This window comes from Carcharhinus amblyrhynchos, chromosome 8, assembly GCF_965287045.1.
Source record: "Carcharhinus amblyrhynchos chromosome 8, sCarAmb.v2.hapA, whole genome shotgun sequence".
NCBI lineage: Eukaryota > Metazoa > Chordata > Chondrichthyes > Carcharhiniformes > Carcharhinidae > Carcharhinus > Carcharhinus amblyrhynchos.
The window spans coordinates 79,715,682-79,729,163 of record NC_137331.1 but is presented as its reverse complement, the minus strand read 5'-3'; the positions used below and the strand labels follow the sequence as shown (position 1 = coordinate 79,729,163).

The following is a 13,482-nucleotide window of genomic DNA, read 5'->3' as shown; positions in this document are numbered from 1 at the left end:
ATGTTTCAAGTCTGGATGACACTTTGTCAGAGCTGGAGTTTCACTGGAGTTCTGACAAAGAATCATCCAGACTCAAAACATTGCCTCTATTCCCTCTTCACAGAGGCTGCCAGATCTGTTGAGATTTTCCAGCATTTTCTGTTTTTGTGTCAGATTCCGGCATCCACGGTATTTTGCTTTTAGTCCAGTTGCTGCTGAGGTGTGAACATTTTGCATCTCCATGGTGACCACAGAATTTGAAGCCCTTCATGTCTCCATCTTTTATCTTCAATTGAAGAGACAGTCCATAAGATAAATCACCTTTTAGAACATAACATTCATATCACTGTAATAATATATTATTAATTTAAGCTTCAGTCCTTCCATGCACTTCTCTAATTCTGCTGTTAAATTTGTAACTCCAATATAAATACACTCTTTTAGTGATACATTCCAAGTAGAAAAATACTGAACATGTTGACAGCTGCTCCAAACAATCACATTAGCATCCCTACACAATGTGTTGTGAGCTCTGTCAGACATGTGGAATTGTATTGAGGCTGTTAACACAGAAATTAGCTACCATTGTTATTTACAGGCCCATGATAATTGCACTGTGAATTCAGACTGATTATTTAAAGCCCATCACATTTTATAACAAGACATCATTTTATACCTTTTAAATATAGTAGCGGCCAATTAGTCTCTGCATTCTTGTTAAAATCAAGTCGTCACAGTGAACCAGAAAATGAACATAATGATACATTTCAGTGAGATGCCCATGCAAATAAAAGAGAGATCCCCCATTCAGGATGCCATTTCGATTTGCTGCCATATCACGATGGTGAAATTATGTCTTAAATAAAATGAAGGAGGAACTCAGCTTTTTTCTGGCTAATTGACAGCTTGCTAGTAAAATCACATGCTCAGAAATGTCTCTTTTAAAGATGTGCAATATCATTAACTAGCTATTAATTATAGAGCGGGTGGATGGGGAAGGTGGGAGAGAGAAGGGATAAATTTAATCTGACCCACCCGACTACAGTCGCACACAATTAGATTGGCTGCTCATTTTACCTGCTGCCTGATTTTCACAGTAACGTCATTGCAGCGTTAATGTAAGCCTACTTGTGACACTAATAAATAAACCTTAAACTTTATTGATTTGATCTGGTTCCCTCAGATTCCCACCTGGCAGTTTACATCAAAATTAATATTGGATACTCTCCAAATTCTCCTTTTAAAAAGCAATCTCACCCTTTAGGTGGTCCACACAAAAGACCCAAGTTAATTACAGGCATCTATTGGTAGCACATGAGTGCCACATATGTTTGCTGTTAGATACCTTTATAAGGAAAATAAGAATCATTATCATTCTGCAGATAGTCAACCTGGAAAATCCTCTTATTGTGTCCATATGTGAGTAACACAATGACATTCTAAGCAGCAGTACCAGGAGCTGCGTTTTTAAATCCCCTTCCAAGGCTGGAACCCAAAGTGCAGAGAATTAATGCCAAAGCTGAGTGCTGGTTCCCCAGCTCCACCTCGCCTCAGGCCACTTTCCACTTCAAGGGCAATTAAGGATGTCATGGTAGTTAGTGGATTATAGAATTCAAAGGGGCTTTCCAGCATGTCACAACAAAATAGCAACTGGCCTCCAACAGATTAGGGAGATTGGTGAGGCAGGAAGACAGCATTTGACCTCTTACTCCTATCAGTGCATTTGCTTTTGACTGCTAGCCAGCCCAAATTGCTGCATCCCAAAACTGTTCCGAGATGGTTCTGCTGTCTCTTCTGCTGAAAGCCAGCAGCCTTTCCCCACCAGGTATGCTGCAACCACTAACTGTACAGGAGCAATAAGACAGGTAAGAGCACCTGAAGCACAGGCACCAGAGTAGTGCCTATGGGTGAGTAGTTGAGTTTGAATGCAATATGGCATGATTTCTTTTATAACTGTAGTTTAGAATGTTTATTTGGTGGAGACTTTTAACATTGTCTTGTGCACAAAATCAGAAAAACCGTAGCATGATCAGGGAAGTTCAACATGCCAGCTGGGAATGCAAACTGTGAGGAATCATAGAATCCTTACAGTGCAGAAGGAGGCCATTCTGCCCATCAAGTCTACATTGACCCTCTGACAAAATGGGCGGGATTTTACAACCTTGCTTGCGCAAGACCGGAAATTCCAACCTGAGGTCAACAGACATTTCTGTTGTCTGCCCCTCACCCACTCCGATTCTGTGGAGGGCAAGTGTCTAACTCAGGCCCTCCACCTCACATTCCCATAACCCTGCATGTTTACCATGGCTAATACCTATACATCTTGGGACACTAAGGGCCAATCCACCTAACCTGCATATCTTTGGACTGTGGGGGGGAAACCAGAACACCCGGAGGAAACCCGTGGAGAACGTGCAAACTCCACGCAGACAAACATCCGAGGCTGGAATTGAACCCGGACACAATATCTGCAAAAAGATATAGGCAGGTTCAGTGAGTGAGCAACAAGTTCTTCGATGGAGTAGAATGTAGGGAATTATGAGGCTATTCACTTTGCCAGTATGAATAGAAAAACAATATATTTTTAAAAGGTGTGAAGCATTTAAACGTTGATGTTCAAAGAGATTTGGGTAATGTGTGAGGAGAAAGTAAACAAGTTGGGTTTGTATTCCCTGGAAGTTAGAAGGTTAACAGGTGATTTGTTTGAACTCTTCAGGATATTAAGGGGAACATATAGGGGAGTTGGGAGAAACTATTTCAGCTGGTTGAGTAATCTATAAGACTAGGGAGCATAGTATAAAAATTACAGACAGACCTATTACAGAAGGTTAGGGGACATGGAGTTAGGGGTAGAGTGTTAGCATGGATAGGGGATTGGCTGTCAATTAGGAGGCAGAGAGTGGGGGTTAATGGGTGCTATTCGGATTGGCAGTTGATGACTAGTGGAGTGCCCCAGGGGTCAGTGCTGGGGCCTCAGCTATTTACCACTTATATAGATGATCTGGAGGAGGGAACTGAGTGTATGGTGTCGAAATTTGCTGATGACACCAAGATTGGTGGAACGGCAAATTGTGCGGAGGGTGTGGAGAGTCTGCAGAGGGATCTGGATAGGCTGGGCGAATGGGCCAGGAACTGGTAAATGGAATTTAATGTTAGCAAGTGTGAAGTTGTCCACTTTGGTAGGAATAATGGTAGGAAGGACTATTACTTACGTGGCGAAAAACTGCAGCATGCGACGGTGCAGAGGGACCTCGGGGTCCTTGTGCATGAGTCGCAAAAACCCAGCCTACAGGTGCAGCAGGTGGTCAGGAAGGCTAATGGGATGCTGGCCTTCATAGCGAGGGGGATTGAATATAAAAGTAGGGAAGTCTTGCTGCAACTGTACAGGGCACTGGTGAGGCCGCAGCTGGAGTACTGTGTGCAGTTTTGGTCGCCGCACTTACGCAAGGATATTTTGGCCTTGGAGGGAGTGCAGAGGAGGTTTACTAGGCTGATACCGGAGTTGAGGGGGTTGAACTATGAGGAGAGGCTGAATAAACTAGGCTTGTACTCGTTAGAGTTTAGAAGAATGAGGGGAGATCTCATTGAGACATATAAGATGATGAATGGGATGGATAGGATAGAGGTGGAGAGGCTGTTCCCGCTCAGAAAAGACAGTAGGACTAGAGGGCACAGCCTCAAGATAAGGGGGGTGCAGTTTAGAACGGAGTTGAGGAGGAACTTCTTCACTCAAAGGGTGGTGAATCTCTGGAATTCTCTGCCCGTTGAAGTGGTGGAGGCTGCCTCGCTAAATATATTTAAGATGCGGGTTGATAGGTTTTTGATAGGCAAGGGGATTAAGGGTTATGGGGAGAGGGCGGGAATGTAGAACTGAGACACGACAGATCAGCCATGATCTTATTGAATGGCGGGGCAGGCTCGAAGGGCTAGATGGCCTACTCCTGCTCCTATTTCTTATGTTCTTATGAGTGAAGTTAGGAAACACTTCCTCATGAAAAGCTTGGTAAAAGTACCTTCTGCAAATAGTTCTTGATGCAAGATTGATTGTTAATGTTGAAACTGAAACTGATGGGTTTTTGTTAGCCAATGTTATTAAGGGATATGGCCAAATATGGGTGTGTGGAGTTAAGTCGCAGATCAGACAAGATTTCATTAAATGGTAAAACAGTCTAGAGATGGTAAATGGCCTCCTTTTGCTATATTTCTAAGAAGTCAACCAGGGACTAAGTTGTAAATGATTAAAGAGCCCTTAAAATGGTGGGGATGTAGGTTTCTTTCTGCTGCTGAACAGATGTTGAAGTGTGCGAGGTTAGGAGGTGACATTGGCTGGAATGTTGAGTTCCAAAATGGAACCAATGACTACAAAACTTCACTGCACAGCATGAACTGTCTGCTCTGCATACATCAGTTGGAGGCTCAATGGACCAATATGATATCCAGCATGATCACTCCTGAGCGTGTGCACGTGGATACCGCTCATAGATCCCAAAAATAGGTACTCGTGAGACTAATTTCTCACCCACATTCTTCCAAAATGAAAATTCACAGTAATTATCTTCAATATAACCTGTAATTACATTTTATTCATTTGGCACAATAAGAAAGTTGCTTAAGCTTGAAATGAACCTATATAGCTTTTCTCCATCACAATGGAATAATCTTTCACTCCTGTCTAACACAGTAACCACTAAAGTTTTGAGACGAGAAATTTAAGTTGAAAAGAAAAGTTATTGTTAGATTTTTCTTCCTCAAGTAAGGTACAAATCCTAATAATGAATATCTGATGCATTCTTTCATTTATTCAAATCAAAATCTTATGTGTGTTGCAGCAGGTAATGCAGATAAAATTTCTTCAGTGAATTTGTGTTATCTGTTTCAACCAAGTGTGAAATTAAAAAATTCACCCTCCAGTGCCTGGTATCAGTTTGGAAGCTTTTATTCAATCAAATGGCTATATACAGATCCTAAGACCATGCTAGGAAGCAACTGTTTATGGATAGAGTATGTTAGATATGAAGACTTAAAACCCCAATAAAACAAAACTAATGGTAAACAACATTACAACCTTGCTGGTATGTTTCTGAAAATCCTTCAGTCTATCCACTAAAAGGAAGGTAGTCAGTCTAGATTAATAAATTAGAATTTATTTTGTGTAGATGTATATTTCAAATAGTAAATTGTGAAAAATCACATTGAATTGAATGAGTAAGACGTTATCCCTCAATGGAAGATGCTTTGGTCAATAAAATCAGGGCGGTCTTAGGTTTGATGCTGTTTAGGAGATTTCCAGCAAATTGGTTTTGAGAATGTGTTATATGTTTAAGTCATTGCATGATTGCTTTAAGAAGTAGTCACATGATTTGATGGTGCTATCATTAAGGTATTCCACAGGCCCCTGTTTTAGTTTCATTTTTCACTCTGTACAGGCAACAGCTCTGACAATAAATCTGTTGTTGTTATTATGAATCTAGGTGTGCAAGCCACATCTTTTTTGTTTAGTTAAAACCCACAACCCCTAACATAGTTAGGACATTACAGAATGTTATAACTGTACCACTGTCTCATTATAATTGAATTAGGAAGGAAATAATTTAACCAGGTTAAGACCTAATAATTGTCATCCGGTTACCTCTGCCGGAAGTGTATGTCCATGGGTCTATGCCTAAAGATGCACTGGATTGTGACTGAATAATATACTGAGAGTGTCTAATGTTATGTATGAAGAATATCCACATTGTTAAAAAGTTACGTGGCTGAGAAGGCGTACTCCTCTTCCTAGCTTCTGGTGCCAGATGCTATAGAAACTAAAAGTAGGAATAGGCCATACAACATTCAAACCTGCTGTGCCATTCATTTTGATCATGGCTGATCATCAAATTAAGTATCCTGATCCACCCTTCCCCCCCCATATCCCTTGATCCCTTAAGTCCTAAGAGCTATATCTAATTTCTTCTTGTAATCAGACAATGATTTGGCCTCAGCTACATTCTGTGGCAGTGAATGCCATACATTCACCACCTTCTGGGTGAAGAAATTTCTCCTCACCTCAGTTCTAAAAGCTTTACCCCTTATAGTCAAACTATGACTCCTAGTTCTGGGTGCCCCTGCCATTGGGAACATTTTTTCTGAATCTACCCAGTCTAACCATGTTAGAATTTTATAAGTTTCTATGAGATCCCCTCTCACTCTTCTAAACTCCAGTGAATATAATCTTAATCGACTTAAAGTCTCCTTGTATTACAGACTGCCATCTCAGGAATCAGCCAGATAACTTCACTGTACTCCCTTTGTAGATAAGGACACCAAAACTGCACACAATAGTCCAGATGTGGCCTCACCAATACCCTACACATTTGCAGCAAAACATCCCTATACCTATACTTAAATCCTCTCGCTATGAAAGCCAACATATCATTTGCCTTCTTAACAGCCTGCAGTACCTACCCGCTTACTTTCAGTGACTGTTGCACAAGGACTCCAAGGTCTCATTGAGTATCCTCCTCTCTCAATTTACACCCATTCAAGTAATAAAAACTCTTTTGTATTATTGTTACAAAAATGGTTAACCTCACATTTATCCACATTATACTGCATCTGCCGTGCAGATATCCATAGACTCAGCCTGTCCAAATCACACTGAAGTATCTCTACCTCCTTCTCACAGCTCACCCTCCCACCCAACTTTGTCATATGCATTTATCTGGACAGCACTGTTTTACAGGACACATGCAGCCACTGCAACAAAGATTGAATTTCAACTGCAGGTGGAATGCGAGGTGAGGTTGGAGGTGAAGGCAGTGCAGCCTACAAGGACATGGTTGGGGAGGAGGCAATGTGGATAGGGGACTGTGCAATGAGTGGCGTGAGAAGGGAGATGGTGGAGGAAGGGCAAGGGTTCAGGACAGCAGGGAGAGGGGCAAGGATTTGGATGAAGATGATCAACAATTGAAGACAGAAGGCAGACTGAGAGGAGGGAAGCTGAACCCTGATAACATTGCATGAAGAGCTCACAACAATCGGGTCAATGTGATACCACATTGTTTATTGGAAGTGGAAGCACAAAAACCCCAGATGTGGTGGCTAGAAGTCCAAGTGGGGCAGGGCTGCCTCGCAGGTGATAAGTGCCAGCCTTTTCCTCTGGGTTGCGAACAGCCTGCACAATCTGGTGAAGACAGTAGGCTGGAGAGGGTGATGTGAGTGTGCTGGACTAGTGTTTAAACATGACACCAAGGGCTTTCAAACCCACCAGCCTCTGGCAGTTGTTTGAAAGAGCTGGCCCGCCAGCCTGTGCATTGTTAATGAGAATCTGGAGTGTGATCCTGCCATTCAGGCCAGTGGGAATGATGTCGTTGGAGCTGCTCGCTAATGGAGAATTCTTCCTCACTATATTTCCCATGGCTATCTGGAAGTTTCCATTCTTGACTTGGCCCTTGTCTTTCTTTTGATACTTCACACTCTCTGCTCTCAGCTGCCAAACTCTTTGCATTTCAGAACCATCTCTTTGCTCCAGTTTTTTTCCATTTGCCACAGCTTCTGTCTGCTTCTGATGTCGACAGCCATACTTTATACCTGAACTATCAGGATGGGGCTCTCCCAACCAGAGAAACCCCAAAGGTTCAGAACCCAAAATTTTCACCAGCCATCCTAAGTATCACAACCCTTACAACGATTCTGGACACCATCCCAGACTCCAACTTCCCTCAAGCACTCTTGCACTGTTAGACCTCGATCCTTTTAAAACCTCCCAGTCCAGTTCCCTAAAGTGTTCTCAAGTTTCAGATCCTAGATGTGAATGTCCATAGATGCTCAGACTAATGAATTGTTCCCAATTCCAGCATTCAGATTTTCTAAGTGTTTCTATATATTGCGTTCTCCCATCTCCAGATCTTTAAGAGTGCTTTCATTTTCCATATTTGCCTTCAAGTATGGCCCCTCAGATCCCAAGCTGCAAACTCCCCACCTCCCCAACCCCTGATTCACAATACCCACATTCCAGCTTCCCCCCGAATGATTTTAAACCGTAGTTGTTCCACCTTCCCAGGTATCTTTCACACAATTCAGTCCCAGGTATCTCCCTTATCCTTCAATGTCCGCCTCATTTTGTTTCTTGTCCGCAGACATTCCGAACATTCTCTGCCCGTTTATTCCAGCACTCTACCTTTGACCAAATCCATATGGAATGAATCTGTAAAACAAATATACACAGAGTGTGACTAAGAGAGTTGGAGAAAATAGAGGAAAAGAGAAATGTAGACAAACACTGAGAGAAAAATGTTGATGACACTAAATGATATGAATATCTCTGAGAGCCAAAAACAGAAGAGAATGGGTGAATTAAACTGACATGAAGAATGACTCAAAAATAATTAGCACTTTGGAAAGAACAGAAGGATGAGAAATATATTAAATTCATGAGCAATGCTACCAGCGATCATCTGTATGATGAAAATTGAAAGCTATCCAGTTCAGTTCAGGGATGCACATTATCCATTTTATTCAGCTGGACCATGGCTCAAACAACGCTTATACACAGTAATAAAGTGACTCAAATGTCAAGAGCAGATTCTCAATATTACAGATGACAAGAAAAAAGTTTAAAAGGGAAATTTTCATACTTCTTGTATGATCCTTGCCCACTCGACAGTGTGTGCAAGAATATTGCAGGCCTGATTTTCCAGCCACTAATTTTAATTAGCAGAAATTTGTAGGGATTGTGCTCATGGTTTACCAAATTGCATTCCCAGTAGCTGAGGTCCCACATCTCTTTCTAAATAGGGACAACATGGTGGCAGGGGCAGCACAGTGGTTAGCACTGCTGTCTCACAGTACCGGAGACCCAGATTCGATTCCTGGTTTGAGTCACTGTCTATGCAGAATGTGCACATTCTTCCCATGTCTCCGTGGGTTTCCTTTGGATGCTCCGATTTCTTCCCACAATCTGAAAGGCATGCTGGCTAGGTGCATTGGCCACCTTAAATTCTCCATCAATGTACCCGAACAGGTGCCAGAGTGTGGCAACTCGGAGAGTTTCATAGTAATTTCATTGCAGGGTTAATGGAAGCCTACTTGCTTAATAATAATAATCACTTTTATAATTGTTCTCCAAATTAAACGTGTTGTCTCAGGTACCTGTATATACCTAACTATACCTGCCTGGTAAGAAGTCTCATAATGCCAACAGGTTATTTGAAATTATGAGCTTTTGGAGCGCCGCTCCTTCCTCAGGTGATTCATCTGAGGAAGCAGCAGTGTTCCAAAAGCTCTTGATTTCAAATAAACCTGTTGGACTTTAACCTGGTGTGATGACATTTCTTACTGTGTTCATCCCAGTCTAATGCCAACATCTCCACATCATACCTGTCTGAACATTCATTATTCCAGTTCTCCTCAGGCCTCCTCCCTCATCCTTTTTTTCTGGACATTGATGACTGTATCGGTGCAACCGCCAACTCTCAGCAGGAGCTGGGAAATTCTATTGACTTTGTTTGAAATCTGCATCCTTCCCTCACCTTCATCTGGTCCATCTCTGATTCTTCCCTTCCATTTCTTGACTTGTCTGTCTCCCATTCTGGAGATAGACTAGCAATTAATATTTATTATGAACCCACTGGCTTTGTTTTCTTCACTCTCTCTAATGCCCTCATATTTTTCCTAAAATGGATGCTGTAGTCCTGGTCAAACAAAACCAGTGTTTTATACAAGTTTAACATGATCTCCTTATTGACTGAGGTGGGAATTTTGACAGATACTTGGACCATCATTCTTTTGGTTCATGCTAATTATTTTACACATACTGATACTCACCTGCATCTAACCCAATTACCTAACAAACCTATGTTCTCTTGAATTTAGTCATATTGAGCTGAATCTTGAGTTGGGGTAGTGCCAGAGGTGATAATGAATGATATATAGAACAGGTATCTACTCACCTCTGACCCACCCAGTTCTGGTTTTAACAGAGGCAGGATGAGGGACAGATGACCAACGTGTAGGATGCAGGCTGGCCATGTAATTATTATAATTAGGCTAATCCTTCATTTTAACAGTCATGTTATTTTTAACTACAGATGACTGGGTTTCCAGAGCCACTGGAAACTCAGCAGCTTAAAGGAGGCATTAAAGTCTGAATCCGTGAGCTAACTACAGCACTGCTTGTGGACCAGGAGGAGCTTTTTTCTACCCCAAGAAGCTAAACAGTAACCACCCAGAAACCAGCCAGCTGCTGACTGGTACAGCCTTGAGAGATTGGAGTATTGCCCACCACAGTCTTTCTCACCCCACTAATACAATTACCTGCTCTTATTGACTTTGGGCCTGTGACACAAGCTTCCAAGCTAAAAGATCTTCAAGCATGTCAATTTAAAGCATTCTGCATGATATTTGGGCAACCCATTTTTCCAAGTTTCCCAGTCTCACAGTGTGATGGCACAGAACTCGTCTTCAGGTTAAAATCCATAAAAACTAATAAGAGGACCAGGTATAGGCCATTTGGCCCCTTGAGCCCGCCTCGCCATTCAGTAAAATCATGGCTGATTGGATTGTAGCCTTAACTGTCTTTCCTGTCACCCATAATTCATAACTCCCTTGTCAATCATAAATCTGTCTCACTCTCTAACTCAGCTTTGAATATAGTCAAATATTCAGCTTCAAACACCAATAACCTATTGAGAGAAGAAATTCCTCTTCAGGTTCATCATAAATGTGAGACCATAACGGGAAACATCTTCTAAGCATCTTCCCTGTCAAGGCACCTCAGAATCTTACATGTTTCAATAAGATTATCTCTCAGTTTTTTATAATCAAATGTGTATAGGCCCAACTAGCTAAACCTCCCTCATAAGACAAAAGCCTCATTCTAGAAAACAGCCTACCTTTATCTGAACTTCTTCCAATGCTCCCTTTAGATCACTCTTTAGGTAAGGTGACCAAAACTCTATACAGTGCCTTAGGTATCTTAGCAATGTGCAATATGGCAGGACTTCCCTGAATTTTATACTCCATTCACCTTGCAATAAAGGCAGGAATGTGGAGTTGAGGGTTATCATATCAAATCATCCAAGATCTCATTGAATGACACAGAAGAACCGATGGGCCAAATGGCCTACTTTGGTCAACTGTGGTGGCATGGTGGCACAGTAATTAGCACGACTGCCTCACAGCGCCAGGGACCTGGGTTCAATTGTGGCCTTTCTGTACCACAATTTCTGTGGCACCTTATCAAATGCCTTTTAGAAATCCGAATTTACCACATCAAATGATTCCCCTTCATCCACCCTGCTGTTACATCTGCAAAGAGCTCTAATAAATTTGGCAAATGCAATTTCTCTTTCACAAAACCATGTTGACTCTGTCTAATTATATTATGATTTTATAACTGCTCTGCTACTACCTCTTTAATATTGGATTTGAGCATTTTCCCAATGACAGGTGTTAGGCTAAGTCACCTACGGTTTCTTGCTTTTTGTAAGCATAGGTATTACATTTGCAGTTTTTCAACCACCTGAGTCTTTTCCTGGATCCACCCCTTGTTTCTCATTACTTGACTGCCCCTTATTTTGGTATCACCTGAAGTTACAAAAAAATTGCTTGTAAAATTGCTTACGGTCATGATACCTCAAATTCTACAATTCTTAACCGTAGCTTTCAAACTGTTAGTGTTGAATCTTGACAAAGCTGCCTGAAAATCAAATTTTTATTATTCTCAGCAATGATGTCAAAGAACTTCAACAAGTTAGTTCAGCATGGCCTCCTGATGTGAGTTTGCTCAGAATTTGGTTTAAGAAGCTGTACTTTTCTAAGTTTTCCCATGCCAGATCTTTGAAAGTAGTTTCAAAGACTTTCCCTATAACCAATATTAAACCTCGTCACAAACTGAAAAATAAACAGTTTACTGCCTTGGCGTATTTGCTAAATAAATGAGGTGCTGGGAGACTTGCATATAAATTTCTCCATTTCAATCAACTTTCAGGCAAGACCTTAAGCTTGATGCTCGAATTTGTGTTCCAAGTACCAAGAGAGACAATATATAGTTCTTGAAAGGACCAATGGAACCGCCCCCAAATGGTAAGTTTGTCTCTGAAGACGTTTATAGAGTGAGAAGGAACGAGAGCCTCCTCCAAGCCCCACAGCAGTCTCCAGCCTCATTACCACCAGCAACATCCTTCTCCCATCAAATCCCAGCTTCCAAACATTCCCCACCACTCAACAACTGGCTTTACCTGCCATCTTGCCATGTGCAATCAACAACTAACTGGGCTGGGAGATACAGTAAAATAGTCTTTTGCACCTGCTGTTCATCCAAAAATAACCAGTGCCACAAAACTGAAATTGCCCTCATAACTGTATACAGATTTGGTCTCCTTACCTAAGGAAGGGTATACTTGCTAAGAAGCAATAAAGGTTACCTAGATTGATTCCAGGGATTATCCAATGAGATTGAATAGAATGACCTTTATTTTCTGGACTTCAGCAGAATGAGATGTGGTCCCACTGAAGTATATGAAATTCTGAGAGGGTTTTACAAAATAGTTACTGGGAGGCTGTTTTTCCTGGCTGGGGATCTAGAACTAAGTAGGAATGTGGAGTGGAGGAGAAATTATCTAAGGTTATTGCTGAAAACAAGAAACATGCTGTTTAAGTTTTTCACCTTACTCTCATCTGGACAAATGCGAAAATACCAAATTTCAAAGGAACGACAGTTTATACTACATGGGAAAGGGTGCTGATTGGTTGGCAAGTGGACTTTGATTGGTTGATGCTTTACCATGGAGAATGTACCAGGGAACAATTATCCCCCAAGCTTTTGTTTAAATTCATAATAGGCAAGTCCACTCTGATTAGCTGAGACTTTGCCATGGGGAATACACCAGGAAACATTTGTCCCAATCCTTTTGCTTAAATGGAAAAGTTGCAATGCCTGGACATATTCTTTTGTTTTGTTAAGGACAGGTCCCTATATATGAAAATAAGTGGTATCTAGCAAATGTAAATGAGCCATATCACGAGCTCAACTGACAATCTAAAATTGGTTGTCAGTTTAATTCTCAGCACACTTGGGATTTTTCAGTTGGAATCATTGGACTTAATGTGACATTATTTGGCACTTTTTTCACGAGCATGAGCTAGTTGACTATGGTCATAACTCAGCCTATTGTGAACAGCAAAAAGGACCCTGTGTTTAATGCAGTCTAGCAGACCAGTTACTGGGACATATGACCTACATATCCGCTATCACACTAGCATTGAAATTTATATACCGCACTATTCATTTGTGTAGTAGGCACAAATTCTGCACTACCAGGTGACTAATTGTCTAAGAATAAAAGTAAGACTATTTCGGGCTGAGGTACATTACACTGCTAATAGTTAGTTGGTGAAGGAAGAAACTAGAGCCAATCTATTCTTGAAATAGATGTATTCACAGAGAGAAACATATATCTCCTGACTCTAATCCACTCAGTAAGTGGCTCTTTATACTCTTGTGAGATTTTTATATACTCTTCT

At 41.3% G+C, this 13,482-nt stretch overlaps 1 protein-coding gene across 9 annotated transcripts in view; it reads left to right on the top strand.

The window, feature by feature from the left end:
* dlgap1a (discs, large (Drosophila) homolog-associated protein 1a) overlaps positions 1–13,482 on the top strand; it is a 654,490-nt gene that overhangs the window by 243,497 nt on the left and 397,511 nt on the right. The window contains exon 1 of one of the 9 annotated variants that reach the window (XM_080194327.1): positions 12,011–12,042. The exons of the other annotated variants lie outside the window; for them this stretch is intronic. The gene's annotated coding sequence lies outside the window, so the exon portion shown is untranslated. Of the gene's footprint in view, positions 1–12,010; positions 12,043–13,482 lie in introns of those variants that run through there. 9 annotated transcript variants of the gene reach the window in all.